Source organism: Crocuta crocuta, unplaced genomic scaffold, assembly GCF_008692635.1.
Source record: "Crocuta crocuta isolate KB4526 unplaced genomic scaffold, BGI_CrCroc_1.0 scaffold463, whole genome shotgun sequence".
NCBI classification, from domain to species: Eukaryota; Metazoa; Chordata; class Mammalia; order Carnivora; family Hyaenidae; genus Crocuta; species Crocuta crocuta.
The window spans coordinates 854,563-871,692 of record NW_027527929.1 but is presented as its reverse complement, the minus strand read 5'-3'; the positions used below and the strand labels follow the sequence as shown (position 1 = coordinate 871,692).

Genomic DNA, 17,130 nt, shown 5'->3' with positions numbered 1-17,130 from the left:
GGAGACAGAAGATCTGAAGTGGGCTCTGTGCTGACAGCAGAGAGCCTGATGTGGGGCTCAAACTCATGAACTGTGAAATCATGATCTGAACTGAAGTCAGATGCTTAACTGACTGAACCACCCAGGCGTCCATGAAGCCTACTTTAAAAGAAAAAGAGGAAGAAAAATATAAAGGTACATCCATATAACAAACTCCCAGGCAATCATTAAACGAATGAGGCAGAGTTTTGTGTACATTGATATACCTCAGATATTTTAAATGAAAAGGGTGCCTGGGTGGCTCAGTCGGATAAGCATCCAACTCTTGGTTGTGGCTCAGGTCATGATCTCATGATCTGCCATTAGTGCGGAGCCTGCTTAGGATTCTGTCTCCCTCTCTCTCTGTCCCTCTCCGGCTTTCTCTCTCTCTCTCTCTCAAAACAAAGGAAAATAAACTTTAAAAAAATAAAAAATAAGTGAAAAGACCACTACCAATCATTTTTAAGTGGGTACAGAAATACATGTTTTTACACAACAGAATTTTTCTGGAAATACACTCTTTCACAATCGAAAACATTTTACTAGGGGCGCCTGGGTGGCTCAGTTGGTTAAGTGTCCGACTTTGGCTTAGGTCATGATCTCATGGCTTGTGGGTTCCAGCCCTGTGTGGGGCTCTGTGCTCACAGCTCAGAGCCTAAAGCCTGTTTTAGATTGTGTGTCTCCTTCTCTCTCTGACCCTCCCCTGCTCACACTGTCTCTCTCTCTCTCTCTCTCAGAAATACATAATACATTAAAAAAAAGAAAAGAAAAAAAAATTTTACTAGGTACACAGATCCCTGTAAAAAAAAATTATTAAGTCTATGATTATGATAAAATTAAAGCAATGGAAGAAAAAGTGTTGCTTATTAAAAGCAATCTCAGGGCACACAGCTGGCTAAGTCAATATAGCATGCAACTCTTGATCTCAGGGTTGTGAGTTCAAGCCCCATGTTGAATGTAGAGATTACTCAACAATAAAATCTTAAAAAATAATAATAAGCAATCTCATCTATCTTTAAATTCTTTGTGGAAAAATTTTGAATTTATCTAAACAGGTGTGGAGTGGATATAGAGAGGTATAGAAGTCAACCTTCCTCCTCCAAAGCCATAGCCAATTTCTTGCCATAATGCAAAAAAAAAAAAAAAAAAAAAAAAAAAAAAAAAATTCACTTGCTTCTCAAACCAAGATGCAAAAATCTCTTAAATGTCTGGCTCTAATGTGACCAAAATTTAAAATGTTTTAATAGTTTATTTATTTTTGAAACAGAAAGAGTCAGAGCATGAGTGGGAGAAGGGCAGAGAGAGAGGAAGACACAGAATCTGAAACAGGCTCCAGGCTCTGAGCTGTCAGCACAGAGCCCGACGCGGGGCTCGAACCCACAAACCGTGGGATCATGATCTGAGCAGAAGTCGGACACTTAACCGACTGAGCCACCCAGGTGCCCCTCAAGAATTCAAATACATTAGTAAGTCAATAACAAAATCAGTTACATTCCATATGTTAATACCATGTTCCAATCAGATTTTATGAGGAAACAGTTTCACAGAAGATCTTCTTGTCTCTAAACTTACAAAGAACTTCAGAATTACTGAAGAGTCCAAATTTCCTACTCACCCCAGTCAAAAGTCACTTCAGTAAAACACTAGAGGGTTTCTCCCTAGAGCTTCAAAATTCCCAAAGCTTCTCCGAAGCAGGACGGGGTAGAGGGAATGCAGGCAAGGCCTCAGTAAGCGTGTCCAAACCTCCTCTACCTCTGTAGATGCGTCCCCTGGTCCCCAGAACCCCAGAACACCCCCAGAGCACCGATTCGGTTAACAACAGTGATAGGAGCCACTCAATCTGATTCAGAAGCTCAGCACGGGGCTCATGCACCTGCGAGTAACAGGCTCGCATCAGTCCCACCTGGGCAAATGAAGTGGCAGGTGGCACGGCCCCACCCCACACCCACACCCACACCCACACAGAACCAGACTGCTCACAACCTCTACAACTACTACCAGAAAAGTTAAAGCAATCGACTGGAGTTAATGCCCTTCAACTGGATTTTTACTAATGGAAATATATTTGTTGAAGATCTATAGATGTGCAGTTATCTTAGGAAAAAATGCTAAGTTGAGATGATAATGAAGGGAAAAATTTTTGCTAACCCAAGACATTAATCAAAATAGACACTCTAAGCAGCAAAATATGACAAAATACTGACTTTTCATTAAAAAAATTCAAAACATCCATAATTAAACTATAACACTGCAAAAATCTCTGCACTCTGGGGGGAAAATGACTCCCTGGATCATCTACAGGTCGGCAGTTTATTCACACCTCCATTTAACATAGATGTATTTGTCTCAGTAGGGGGCATGTCATGCTGAGTAAGACAGATCCTATACTTTCTCCTCCGCTGCTGGTGGGGATACCAAATGGTGCGGCCACTGTGGAAAACAGTGTGGAGGTCCCTCATAAAGTTAAAAATAGAACTACCCTATGATCCAGCAATTGCACTACTGGGTATTTACCCAAAAAATACAAAAACATTAACTGAAATGGATACATGCACCCCTGTGTTTATTGCAACATTATTTACAAAAGCCAAATTATAGAAGCAGCTCAAATGTCCACTGATGAGTGGATAAGCAGAAAAATGAATGATGTGGTATGCATAGACAGTGGAATATTACTCAGCCTTAAAAAAGAATGAAATCTTGTCATTTACAACAACATGGATGGAGCTAGAAAGTATAATGCTAAGTGAGATAAATCAGTCAGAGAAAGACAAATACCATATGATTTCACCCAAATGTGTAATTTAAGAAACAAAACAAGCAAGTAGGGGCAGGGGGAGAGAGGCAAACCAAGAAACAGACTCTTAACTACAGAGAACTGGTGGTTACCAGAGGGGATGGGGTAGAGGGGGAGTGAAACAGATGATGGGGACTAAGGAGGGCACTTGTGATGAGCACCAGGTGTTGTATGGAAGTGCTGAATCACCGTACTGTATACCTGAAATTAATATAACACTGTTAACTATACTAGAATTAAAATTGAAAACTTAGTTTTAAAAAAAGACCCAGTTACTGTCTTCATGAAGTTCACAATAGTAAACAAAAGAACGCATCAGGGCATTGTCTATTTCTCTCACAAGAAGCAATAAGGAAAAACATCATTGGAGTAGATTTTAATATTCTCTACAATGTGCCTTCAGAGCATATATAATAATTTTAAATTTTTTCATTTAAATACTAAAATGAGCTGAAAATAAGATAATCTCATCCAGTGATAAATGCCATAAAGAAAACCAAACAATAATGAGAAAATAGTGCCTGGAGTGAAGGTAAGGATGTCTGAGGAAAGTTTCACCGCTGAGCTGAAGCCCCTGTGATGAAAAGGAACTAACTCTAACAAACTTGGTTTGCTTGGAGGGACAGAAAAACATGTGGGTTGTACTGTGGGAAAGCAGTAGAAATGTGGCAGAGACAGGCAGGGGACAAATCACAAAGGGCATTATAGACCACAAAAGGAGTTTGGATTTTACTGTAATGACGGTGGAAAGTCACTAGCAGGCTCTAGGCCTAGGAGTGACAAGAGGGAATCTGATTAAACATAAGAGCTTCTTGCTTTGAACACAATGCATTTTCACGTGGGAAGAATGTTACAGACGGCAGTACTGCAGCACCGCTTGTGTGCCTCCAGCAGCAGCAATTCTCCACAACCTGCTCTCTGCTAGGCTGTGTGCAAGGTACTAATGAGGAGTAAAACAGGGTCTGTGACCTTGAGCTCCCAGTCTGGTAGAGATGAGAAACACTGAACACATAATTACAACTGTAATGCTTGTAAGAGTAGAATACTAGCACGGGAGCACCCAGGGTAGAGGGTAGTTAATGTGGCCTAGAGGAGCCCAGGAAGGGAGACCTCATATGCGACCCAACCCCAACCGACTGGAGTCTTACAGGGCTTTCCTTAGCGCACTCCCCTCTATGCAATACCCAAGCCACTGGTGGGACATAAGAAAATGTAGGGGCTGTAAAGACTCTTCTTTTTAAAGTATAGTATGTAGGATTTTTATGGTGGAATGAAGGCGGGAGAATGTTAATATGTAAAACTTGCAACTGTAACTTCACAGGTATTGCTTAAATAAAATTTTATTAAAAACTTCAAAAGCACGAGTTTCTGATGATAAAATAAATTAAGTCCTGGGATGTAATGGACAGCACGGTGATTATAGTTAATAATATTGTACTGCATATATGCTCAGAGAGAAGATCTTAAAAGTTCTCAGCACAAAAAAAAAACAAACTTTTACCTGTGGATAGTGAAGAATGTTAACTAGACATACTGTGGTGACCATCCCCAAAATATACAAATACTGAATTATTATGCTACATACCTGAAACCAATACAATGTTGCATGCCAATTGTACTTCAATTTTAAAGTTAATTATCTTTTATAAAGAACTTTAATTATGTGGTGTTCCCACCACACAAAAATGCAGCAGTCCACATGTCACTTCTGTGTTCTGTGTGTGTGTGTCTGTTACTCATCATGAGCTGAGGTTAAAAACTTGCTTTTTTTTTTTAAGTTTATTCACTTATTTTGAGAGGCAGGGCAGAGAAAGAGGGAGAGGGAGAACCCCCAGCAGGCTCCATGCCATCACCGCAGAGCCCAATGCAGGGCTTGATCCCACAAACTGTGAGATCATGACCTGAGCCAAAATCAAGAGTCAGATGCTCAACCAACTGCACTACCCAGGTGCCCTTAAAATTTTTATTAATACCAACTTTTCTTGCAGCCATTTTTCTACTTTCCCCATCCCCAGCAAAAACAGGCTTTCATCAAAATTTTCAAAGAAAAAATTCCAAATGCTCTCCACCTAGATTAAAAAATGATTAACAACTTCCTGATTAGCTTTATCTGTGTATATGTACAGATATACATACACTTCCTGAGCTATTCGTAAATGTTGGAGACATCATGACACCTCACTTCTAAATGCTTCAGCTGCAGTCCCCGAGGAACAAGGGCATTCCCCTATATAATCACAATGCCATTAACACACCTAAAAAAAAGAAAAAAGAAAAATAATCAACAATTCCGGGGGAGCCTGGGAGGCTCAGTCGGTTAAGCATCCAACTTAGGCTCGGGTCATGATCTCGTAGTTTGTGGGAGTTTTTTTAGTTTGTGAGTTTGAGCCCTGAGTCAAGCTCTGTGCTGACAGCTCAGAGCCTGGAGCCTGCTTCAGATTCTGTGTCTCCCTCTCTCTCTCTCTCTCTGACCCCCTTACTCATGCTCTCTCTCTCAAAAATAAACATTAAAAAAATAATAATTAAATAAATAAAAGTATTTAAGTATGAAGAAAGGGCTTTGTTGAAAACCTTACTGAAGGAATGTATTTTAATAAACTCATTAGATTTGTTATTTGTATTTCATTATTTTTCGTTTTTAAATATAATACTTTATAAAATTTAAGCTAAAAATCAAATATTTAAAAGTCAAATTTTTAATATTAAAATAATGATTATGATAATTGAATATGACAAAATTGTGAAAGTGGTACAGGCAAGATTGACATTTCAGCAGTGCTGCATTAGTGGAAGGATACTCTAGACAGAGGGACGTCCATGGAAAAGGATTTGCAGAAGAGCAGGGTCTCGGTGCAGCTCGGGGGGAAGCATGTGAGAGAGACGAAGCTGAGCGGGACAGGTCACACAAAATGAGCTCCTCGAAGGTTCTGCATGCTTTCTGGAGAAGTCTGGACTTCACCCTACTGGCAGTAAGAGTTCCGCATGATAAAATCAAGTTTGTTTAGAAAGCTCTATCTGGCCACAGTGTGTCAGATTAACTGGAGAGCAGGGAAGACGGGGGACCATTTAGAATCAATAGAACAATGTTTATATTTTTCACTGCAAATATTTAACATTTTAGTTACATTGTATTGAATAAACCTGTTACACTGGTAAAGGGACAAAACAAAAATAGTAAAACTAAACTAAGATTATCCTGAATGTTCATGTTATAGAAATGCAGCTTTAAAGACAGAAAGGTACAGTCAGAAGAGACATGTAAAGTTTGAAAGGAACCCCTTGGGCACTTCTGATGGTGTCAGCATTTAATGGAGCTGGCTCTTTTAATACCTAATTTCACTTTCCAAAGTGGCTTTCCTTTTCCTTGGCAAGATTCATCACTGGCATTAATTTTATGTTTATCAGTCACAATTAAAAATTTCCAAAGGAAAACCAATGGGAAAGAGGTGGGGTGCAAAACATAAAGCAATTTTCAAATACAGACTGCCCTCAGGGCAGTACTAGAAGTAACTCCAGGAGCTCTGTGTACAGAGAGTCCAGGGGCTGGGTGCCAGCTCTGCCTGGAGGAGGAGGAGGAGGAGGAGGAGGAGGAGAGGAGGAGGAGGAGGAGGAGGAGGAGGGGAAAGGGGAGGAGGAGGAGAGGGAGAAGGGAGGAAAGGGAAAAGGAGGAAAAGAAGGGAGTGAAAGAAAGGGAGAAAAGGAGGCGGGAGGAGGAGAAGGAGGGGCGGGGGAGAAGGCAGGCAGCACTGGGATGCTGGCCCTTTACTCTTTTCCCCCAGGAGACCTCTAGTTTCATTTATGTTACATATCGGGCTTCCTAGAAAGATTTCATTTGAACAAAGGCTTCCATAGCTTTAAAAATGTTTGAAAGGCAACAAGTCTGAACTGCATGAATGTTCTTAAGTCAGAGGCTGGCAATTAAAGAAGACTTGAGTTCCACAGGAGAGTTGCCTCAGGAGGAAACAAACAGCATTACTACCATCACTGAGGAGGAATGTGGAGAAGGAGGCCTCAGTGGATCGACCTACTGGAGGCGGGGCAGCTTCGGGGTAGAATGAGGAACTGTTTTGGACCTGTGGATTTTGAGGGGCCAGTGGGGCATTCAAATTGGAAAGGACCAGATAGCAAAGGACATGTGGATACAAAGATTTAACAGAAAGGTTTAAGAGTGCTTGGTGAGGTCTAAATGTAGATGAATCCACCAAGAGAGCTATAAAACAGAGAAACAAGAGTGGGTCTGAAAAGGTCATGGAAAGCAAAAACAAAAAGGTCTTCCACAAGACAGGACCCTGTGGGGCCAGCCACACACAGGGCCACTTTAGAAGGAGACCCTGAATTTGGGGTAGCCTGTGTCCGGGAGCAGAAAGGGCGCAGGCTAGTCTGGTTGGAGGTGGTGTTCTACAAAGCTGAGGCTATAGAAGGGCAAGGGGGTAAGAGTAAGGGTGTTGGCTATGAAGCAAGTGGAAGACTGGACAATGGGTGCAGGTCTGAAGAGGCTGGAACTCTGAGAGAAAAAGGAGATCACAATGAGGTCCAAGATGAGATGGGGAAGTATGGAAGCCTCTTGAGGAGGCTGTAGAAAAAATACTACATCAGAATCTAAGATTTCACTAGTAAAGGTGTTCTGGAAAGAGCTCCTTTTAGAGCTAATAGGAAGCCAAGATCAGGGTAAAGACTGACAGGGGGGATATTGGGACAATGTCTTCAGAACCCTGTTGTGCCTTAAGGCCCTGGGTCTGACAGCAGGAGTCATGCAACCCTCTGCAAGCACTCACTGCCAGGAAGGGAGACCCACCCTACAAGGGAAGGCCGGAAGAGCCCACCCAGCTCTCCATTCCCTTGTCGTGCCCACTACCAGCAACGGGATCTGGCAAGAGAGTCATTTAAAGCTGCTCTCAGTTCACCCTGGAGACCCTGTGTATCCTTAAGGAAAAGGCACTCCCACACCCCATAATATCTAGGAGCAGATCTAAGTCTGCTTCCCAATTTGTGTACAACGTCATTTGCATTAATAATAAAAACTATGTACATTTGAAATGAAAATATAACTCATGATTGAAGACTAGGAAACTAGCTTTAAAAAGGAAGCAAAATGGAAATAACAAACATTAATTACATTGAGAAATTGAGGGGTTCAGATATCATAAATGACCATAATCACAACAACAAAACACTTAGTTTTTCAAATTTCTACCTTTAGTTACCAGACTACCTACTCCTGCCCATTTTGCTCAATAATAAAAATGAAAACAGATCAAAAGGAAACCACGCTCCAGGAAAAAACCCCAACCTACTAATTTTTTTTTTTTTTTAAAGGAAAGAATGGGGCTGGCTGGGTTGGTGGAGCATACGACTCAATCTCAGGGTTGCGAATCTCGATCTCAGAGAGTTCACTTAAAAAAAAAGAATGTCTCATCTAACAGTTTACTCACAAACACCAATGTTTATTTTAAAATTAACAAACTGACCCTGGTATGTTGAAAATATCTTGACAATTCAGGAGCATCAATGACTCAAACTGGCGCGAGAATGGTGTAAAAGAGGTGCTCACTAGTGTCCTAGGGACGGTATCTGCCAAAGAAACTGACACATTCTGAAAAGCCTTACTAACACTAGAAAGCAACTAACCACTCTGATTTCCTTAAGAACTGAGGAGTAAGTTACGGCACCAAAAAAAAAAAAAAAAAAGGCTTCATGCCATTGTCAATTTTTCAACGGTTTCAAGAAAGATAGTCAAAAGCAGCCTTGTCAAGAAGGCAGTGGTGGAAGCGGTGATCAAGAGATGCCACAAAGCATCTGCCCTCTTCCAGTAACAAAGAGTATTCAGGAGACTCACCCCATGTTTACTACCCCAATACAGGTGTTAAAACAATAAGGGTTAAAACAATAACGAGAAAAAAAGCATACAGCTCTTTAGCCATTCTGAAAGTGTGAACTGTTCAACATGTAATCCTCAATTCTGTCAAACCTGCTTTCCCTCTATGACTGGATACCTGTATCTTACAAATGCAAAGTTAAAGTAATATAATAAAAATAAAATATAAAGCATTAATTATGTAGTATCATTATTAAGTAGGTTGAGGCTCTTTAAACACTCAATAGTTTTCCATTAACACAGAAATGAGATGTTAAATATGGCAAAACCTCAACTAACCGGAACAGCTGGTCAATGAGTCACTGACTAATCATGCCTCTCAGATAGCTGAAAGCTTATTTACAACTTTGAATACACGAACTTTTTTGGTTAACTGTTCTGGATAGACGCTCTGACCCAGACCAACACTGGGAACACCAGTGATTACACAGTAAGATGTAATCCTAAGACACACAACACTCTCTGTCCCCACCCAAGTGAGACCCCACACTGTAGCGACCCCTGCTTCTTCCACCTTGTTGGCACAGTCTGCTTCCATCCCTCTGCGGCGTTCCAATAACCAAGTGTGTCAGGACTGCAGCTGAGAGGAAAAGGCACCTGGTCTCACAGCTCTGCTGNGCTTCTTCCACCTTGTTGGCACAGTCTGCTTCCATCCCTCTGCGGCGTTCCAATAACCAAGTGTGTCAGGACTGCAGCTGAGGAAAAGGCACCTGGTCTCACAGCTCTGCTAGCAACCCACAGAGTTCTTCCACGTGAGATCAACGTTCCTAGTGGAGAAACCTAGGGATTTCTGCGACCTCTATTTTACACGCTGTGAAAATCTTTTTAAAAATGTATTTCCTCAAAAGGAAATTCTGATGCACATGCTACAGTACATAAAGATGACCCTCGATGACACTATACCGAAACAAGCCACTCATGAGAGGACAAATACAGTACGATTCAACATATAGGAGGTGGCCAGAGTAGTCAAATTCATAAGATGGAAAGTAGAATGATATTTTCTAGGGCCTAGCAGGGAAAGGGAAATAGGAGTTACTGTCAGTGGGCTCAGAATTTCAATTTGGGAAATGTTCTAGAAATGGATAGTGGTGACAATTGCTCAAAAAAAAAAATTTTTTTTTTTTAAAGGGGGCACCTGAGTGGTTCAGTCAGTTAAGTGTCCAACTTCGGCTCAGGTCATGATCTCACGGTCTGTGGGTTCGAGCCCCGCACCGGGTTCTGTGCTGGCAGCTCAGAGCCTAGAGCCTGCTTCGAATTCTGTGTCTCCCTCTCTCTCTGCCCCTCCCCCACTCATGCTCTCTCTCAAAAATAATCATTAAAAAAAGATTAATAAATAAAATTATAAATTTGGGGGGGTGCCTGGGTAGCTCATTAGGTTGAGCCTCTGACATCAGCTCAGGTCATGATCTCGTGGTTGGTGAGTTCAAGGCCCACATAGGGCTCACTACTGACAGCACAGAGCTGGCTTTGGGTCCTCTGTTCCCCTCCCTCACTGCCCCTCCCTCCCTCACACCCATGCTCTCTCAAAATTAAACGTTAAAAAAATAAAACGCTAAATTTTATGTTATGTACACTTTACAACCAAAAAGACTGAATGACAATTTACCTCTTCACTGTGTTCACTATGTTCGAGACAGACGACGTGCTAAGTGAGTCTGTGTCTTCATCATCCAGTTACCCCAAGGTTATTTATTTAGAAACAAGCAAAAATGAGCCAAAATAGTACCTTAAAATTATGATTCCAAATTACCATAGATTGTTTTTCACATGGAGAAAGCATGCTTTACAAGAAATAACCCATAAGACAGACAACTAGCAAAGACTCAAAGCCAAAAAGCACTCTAATGTGGGCAGCAAATTAATGGGAAAAGAATGAGAAAACTAGCAGTAGCTCACAGGTAGCCTTACCGCTGAGGAGATGCTATACACAGCGACCACCTCAAATATTTTTTTTAAAACTCTGCAGGTATGGGGTGTGGGCATGGAGTAGTTCAGTCAGTTGAGTGTTAGACTTCAGCTCAGCCATGATCCTATGGTTTGTGGGTTCAAGCCCCACATCGGGCTCTCAGCCGTCAGCACAGAGCCAGCTTCAGATCCTGTCTTCCCCTCTCTCTACCCCTCCCCCACTTGTGCTCTCTCTCCTCTCAAAAATAAACATTAAAAAATGTAAAAAAACAGAAACAAAAACAATTCAAGGTAACGGGGCACCTGGATGGCTCAGTGGGCTAAGCATCCAACTCTGAATTTCAGCTCAGGTCATGATCTCACAATTCATGGGATGGAGCCCTGAGTCAGACTCTGCACTGACAGTGCAGAGCCTGCTTGGGATTCTCTCTCTCCCTCTCTGTCTCTCTCTGTCCCTCTCATGCTCCTTCTCTCAAGATAAATAAATAAACAAAAACAAAAACAAAAAACTATCCAAGGGCACCTGGGCGGTTCAGTTGCTTGAGCCTCCTTGACTCTTGAGCTTACCTCAGCTCCTTGATCTCTGCTCCTTCCCTGCTTGCACTCTCTCTCAAAATAAATAAATAAACTTAAAAATTAAAAAAAAAAACTATTCAGGGTAAAAAAATTATTTGGAATTCAAATCAAAATATTTGTTGTTTAATAATTTCAAATGAATGCCAGCAGGAAAGGCTCTTGAGGTGTTTTAATAATCGCTAAATTTCTCTGCCCATCTCATGTTGTCATTTCAAATATATGACTGTCTTGCACTTGCAACTGCCGACAAGCCACCTTCCATCTCTCATCTAAGACCCTCTCCAAATGTCATCTCAGACCAGACCCAACTTTCCCAGACCAAACAGGCACTCTCAACTGCCCTTTGCCCAACCAGTTTAGCAACTAACCTTTCTTTTTTTTTTCAAATAGTTTATTGTCAAATTAGTTTCCACATAACACCCAGTGCTCATCCCCACAAGTGCCCTCCTCCATGCCCGTCCCTCCCTCCCCCCCACATCCATCAGTCCTCAGTTTTTGTCAGCATTCAAGAGTCTCTCATGGTTTGCCTCTCTCCCTTTCCCCCACCATTTCCCCCCTTCTTCTCCCCCTTGTTCCTCAGTTAAGTTCCTCCTAATCCTCCTATATGTGCAAACATATGGTATTTGTCCTTCTCTGCCTGACTTATTTCGCTCAGCATAACACCCTCAAGGTCCATCCATGTTGCTACACATGGCCAGATTTCATTGTTTCTCATTGCCATGTAGTATTCCATGGTATAGATAAACCACATCTTCTTGATCCATTCGTCCGTTGATGGACACTCAGGCTCTTTCCATGTTTTAGCCATTGTTGAGAGTGCTGCTGTGAACATTGGGGTGCATGTGCTCCTATAGCAACTAACCTTTCTTGAAATTAAGCAAAAATGTCAAGAAGAAACCTACACCCAGCATTGTACACTGTTAGAAATGCCCCCTCTTAGCCTCTCCCTGCACAGCCAAATGCCTGGCTCTGACGGGACCAAACTATCAAACCACAAAGTGTGGTACTTAATATCTTTTAGCACAACATACAGACTATGTCTTTTGTTTTTTAATTACACCCCTGAGCGATCACCTAAAGACTAAGAGAGCTCCATAAAGTTAAAAACACCCTCTTGGATAAGAGACTAGAAATTAATTATACACAAATCTTCAGGTGCATCTGAATTAAAGGCAAAGGTTTACATTCAAACTTGTTAAAACTTCCGCATTGAAGTCATAATTTTTCTATTAACTTGTCTTAGTTCTTATCCTCTCTACTACTTTTGTGAAATTTTTAAAAAACTGGCAACAACCTGACCACCTCCTTTTTATTTTAAATCCTTTCCAATGGGGCTGGTACCACCTGAAGAAACAGAATCGTATCAAAATCCCACTCCCTAAAATCTAATGGTTCAAAATCTCCCTATAACCAAAACCTCCAAAGACTTTCACCCAATTTAACAACTATGTATAAGGAGAAATCTTTTTTCAATTACAAAGCATCCCAGTTAGATAACAAATGCTACTTACAGAAAGATAACTGCCCTGCCCTAACAAAGCTACACCATTTACTGATCATGTGCTCTTTATATATAGAAATATAAAAATATTTGGCACTCAAAATACCTGCCTACATAATGGTCTGCTTTTTGGATCATATTCATTTATTTAACCTGAGCATAACATGAAGTCTTAACCAAAAGGGCAATGAAGTTTTGACAGTTCACCTGTTCTATAGACTTTAAAGTCAAATGATACCTATATCTATACCCTCATTCTGCAGCTAAGGCCAGTCTATCACCACTGTGAAAGCCAGAGTATCCTACAGAAGCAGCAAGGTTATGGACAGGAAAAGCATTTTTAAAGAGAAAAATTAAAATTCAAAGAAACAAATATCAAAAGAGGAAATGACCTTTCATATGTATTGTCATTTTGCATCTTTAGTTACAACTTGCAAAATTTAGTAAGTTTTAAGTTAAATATCTGATCATGTAAAAGCTAAGAAATCTCGGGGCGCCTGGGTGGCTCAGTCGGTTGGGTGTCTGACTTCGGCTCAGGTCATGATCTCACAGATCATGGGTTTGAGTCCCGCATCGGGCTCTGTGCTGACAGCTAGCTCAGAGCCTGGAGCCCGATTCAGATTCTGTATCTCCCTCTCTCTCTGACCCTCCCCTGCCCATGCTGTCTCTCTCTCTCTCAGAAATAAATAAAACATTAAAAAAAATTTTAAGCTAAGAAATCTCTAAAAAAAAAAAAAAAAGGTGGTGCACACAACCAAGCAGTGGATCAATTTACCAAGTGATGAATTACTGTCTTAGCTAATGATGCTATGAATCTTGGAGTAACCAAATCTAGCTTAGCTGTTGGCTAGTCAATTGACTGGCTTAGTCACAGAAAACAATTATTCAGCAAAATCCATTTCACAAAGGAAAATCTTTTTTTCAAGTTTATTTTTTTAATAGAGACAGCGCATACGTGCGCGTGTGCACACACTAGTCGGGGAGGAACAGAGAGAGAGAGGGAGAGAATCTCAAGCAGGCTCCTCACTATCAGTGTAGAGCCACCAGCGGGGCTTAAACCATAAACCATGTGATCATGACCTGAGCCAAAGTCAGATGCTTAACCGACTGAGCCACCCAGACCCCTCAAAGAACATCTTTGAACTTGTGGACTATGCCCCCATACATCACTACCACAGGCCTTAGACAGTGCCCAACTTTGTATCACACAGACATCCTTGCAATAAAAAACACAGACCACTGTGAAGAGCCAACAAGAATTCACTTACAACTTCTAACTCCTCTCCTTCAGAAGCAGAAACAAGAAAATGTACGGGAATATATTAAAAGGCATTTGGGAAGAATAAGCAAATTGCTGAAGTACTTGCTTAAGTGAAGAATTTAAAAAAACAAACAAACAAACAACTTCCTAGAGGGCTAAAAAGGTATCCTAATCATGTTGAAATAAAAAAATTAATCACACTTGACATAATTTTTAGTTACCTTTTGTTTTTGCTTTCATCACTAAAGTTTTAATGACTTGATAAACAGGCAAATATCCTGCATATATAAATCAAGTTAATTGCTGTCATTTAAAAGGTTATTAAAGCTTTATGCCCACATTCTTTAATTCACTGAACTTTAAAAAATCAATTTTCATTCAATTTTCTCAGTAAATTGTAGGCTTTAAGGAACTGATTCATCTACTAACACCTTAAACACTGAATTGTTGAGAAAGTTCATGATCCATCCTCCAAACCTATTGTCTGGAAAGACATCAGTATTCCAAAAATGGGAAGAAACACGTTGATACTGGGCCGGTGACCACAAAGATGCCCAACAACCACAGATCCAAATCTGCAAAGCCTGGCTTCAGCTGAAAAATGGCCTTCTGACTAAGAAGTTTCCTGGGTCAGAATTTTTAATTTTTCTAGGTAGTAAATAGCAGTAAGAATTTTTATAAAAGCATTTAGGGTCATGGCAAAAATGATCAGAGCTCCAGATTTACACACCTGCTGTCCCTTAGCTTAATATCACTCCTACTGTCAAAAGGGTCCTGTTACGAAGCAAAATGCACTAGTGATGCCAGAAGTCAGAACTGCGGTGTCCCCTTAGGGAGGCGGTAGGTGTTTACTCAATGAGAGGAATGTAAAGGGAGCCCATTGGGAGGCTGAAAATTCTGTGAATCTTCATCTGAGTGTGGTTACCAGGGCATATACATACACATTTAAGGTCTTACTGTAAATCAGACCTCAATTAAAAAAAAAAATAGAATTTTTAGAACACACTGAATAAATTTGTAAATGTCTCTGTTCAAATAACAAGTGATATAAAATAATCCTAAATGTAGCAACTAAGATGTTTTTTCCAAATGCATTTTAATAAAATATCTATTTATTGTGAGCACTTTTATGTAAAACCTGTCAACACACAGGCCATGATTTTTTTAATCTCTCATTTTAGAAAGTTGCCAAATTTGAGATCTGAAAGCATGCAGAAAGATGACCTATTCATCCTCTGATTTTGCAAATAAGGAAAACCAAATCTTGAGGGTAAGAACCATACAGAGATAAGGCAGCTAGTCAATGACAACAGTAGTAATAGAATTGTTTCCTGATCTTGAGCCACTTCGGTTTCCACCAGGCCGTTACTTTTGTGACACTGTAAACAAATATGAAGTCTGGATCTACCTGTGGCCTAGATGGATTCAACACAGCCTTCAAAACACCAGGCCAACAGGCCCCAAAGTGTATACACAAAGACACACTCATCTTCTTCCTCTCAGGACAGTTGGCAAACAATTGATCATATTTGCAGGCAAGCATTTTTCTTGTGATGCAGTCAAGTGTGACATCTTTAAAATCTGGTTCAAGAGGAAAAGGTATATGCAGGGATTGGCAAAATCCATCCTATTTCCTTTCAAATCTCTTTGATGGTTATTTGGTTCTGAGACCTGTATCACTGAGTAGGACTCATGAAAATATCACTTGGGGTCGTTCAGGAGTACAGCTCTGAGTGACCTGCTGGGGAAAAAAACCCCACTAAACAAAAATTCTGTGTCTGCCTGGGGTGTCCACTCGGCTCCTTGCACATAACAACACTTGCAGGTGACCTGTGCCTTACAGCTTAGTTTTAGAGCCCAGTGAACAGCTGACATCTTGCTAAAAACTTAACATACAACCTTTCCGCGGGAATTTATTTCTGTTCTCACAAGGCGTTTCTGCTCCCCACAGAGCAGGCCTTGCGAATCAGGACTCTCTGCTCGCCTCTCGACAGCCTCTTCCTCACGGTTCAAAATGACTTTAAGAACAGAAATCGAAACGGTCACGGCCCTCCGGAGCGCAGGTCCGAGCCCCGAGCGAGCGGGTCCGGCTGGGGTCGGGCGGCGGGTGCCCGGCGAGCCNGCCTGCTACCCCCGCCCCTCGTGCCCCGAGCCACAACTTGCCACGGACATCCTCGAGGCCGTGGCGCAGGGCACGCGGCGGCGCCTCCGGCCCCCGACGGCGCGGCGACCCCGTGCGGTCGGGCCCCGACAGGGAGACGCGACCCAGGGACCAATCACCCACCCTGTCCCTTCTCCGACCCACGAGGGAAGGGCCCTCGCGTCTCACCTCGGGTTGTACAGGGAGCCCAGTGGTGTCCGCGGGTGGGTCCTGGCTCCCGGGCCGAGCGAAGCGCGCCGCTGTCGTCTGCACGTGACCGCCTCCGGCAAGATGGCATTAGCGGAGGAACGGACGGAGCCGCGGCTGATCCCAGATGTGTGCGTGTGTCGCCACTGGAGAGGGCTGCGTCCACCCGCCTGACCCACGTCGGGGATCTGGTGCGTCCTTCGAGACCTGGAAGGGTACCCAAGTGCCTCTTGTCTACGAAGTCGGCACGGTCCCCCAAGCGCATTGGGTTTCTCCAGGCTTCCGCAGGAGGCGCCCTGTAAATCCGAGTTTTCCAGCCGCTCGGGGCCCCAGCGAGGGGGCACAAGACGGCTGCCGGATTCGGGCAGGAGAGCTGGGGGCCCGGGGTCGGAACAGAAGCTCAAAGGGGGCTGCAAGCTGGACTCGCAACCCGAGGTGTCCACAGGCTGTTATGTTCTCCGAGCTCGCCCCTTCCCCAGCGAGCGCAGATCCCCGTGGGGCACACAGACCCCTCCCCTCCTGCCATGGGAAGTTCCCTCCGGAAGGGAGTCCTCTTGCCGCAGAGACCCAGGAGTGCCCGGACTCCCGGGCCCAGGGAGGTCTCTGACTGGGCGCTGACGTCTTCTACCTTTCAGGAAGGAGGAGGCGCCCCCACTGCAAGAACGAGGTTTGAGGTCCCAAACGCGGTCTCAGGGTACTTCCCGTTGACCTCACCACCGCGCTGGGAAATATTACCCCACTTTACAGACAAACTTGCCCAAAGTCCCGCTGCTGGCTGGATTTGAATCCAGATTTTTTTTAAAAATCTCCACTTGAAAGACGACTGACAAGAGAAAGGAAAATGTAC

General features: G+C 42.6%; 1 protein-coding gene across 1 annotated transcript in view; it reads right to left on the bottom strand.

The window, feature by feature from the left end:
- SFMBT1 (Scm like with four mbt domains 1) overlaps positions 1-16,302 on the bottom strand; it is a 127,174-nt gene extending 110,872 nt beyond the window's left edge. Inside the window, exon 1 of the mRNA XM_077749550.1 lies at positions 16,266-16,302. The gene's annotated coding sequence lies outside the window, so the exon portion shown is untranslated. The remainder of the gene's footprint in view (positions 1-16,265) is intronic.
- Between the last annotated feature and the right edge of the window lie 828 nt (positions 16,303-17,130).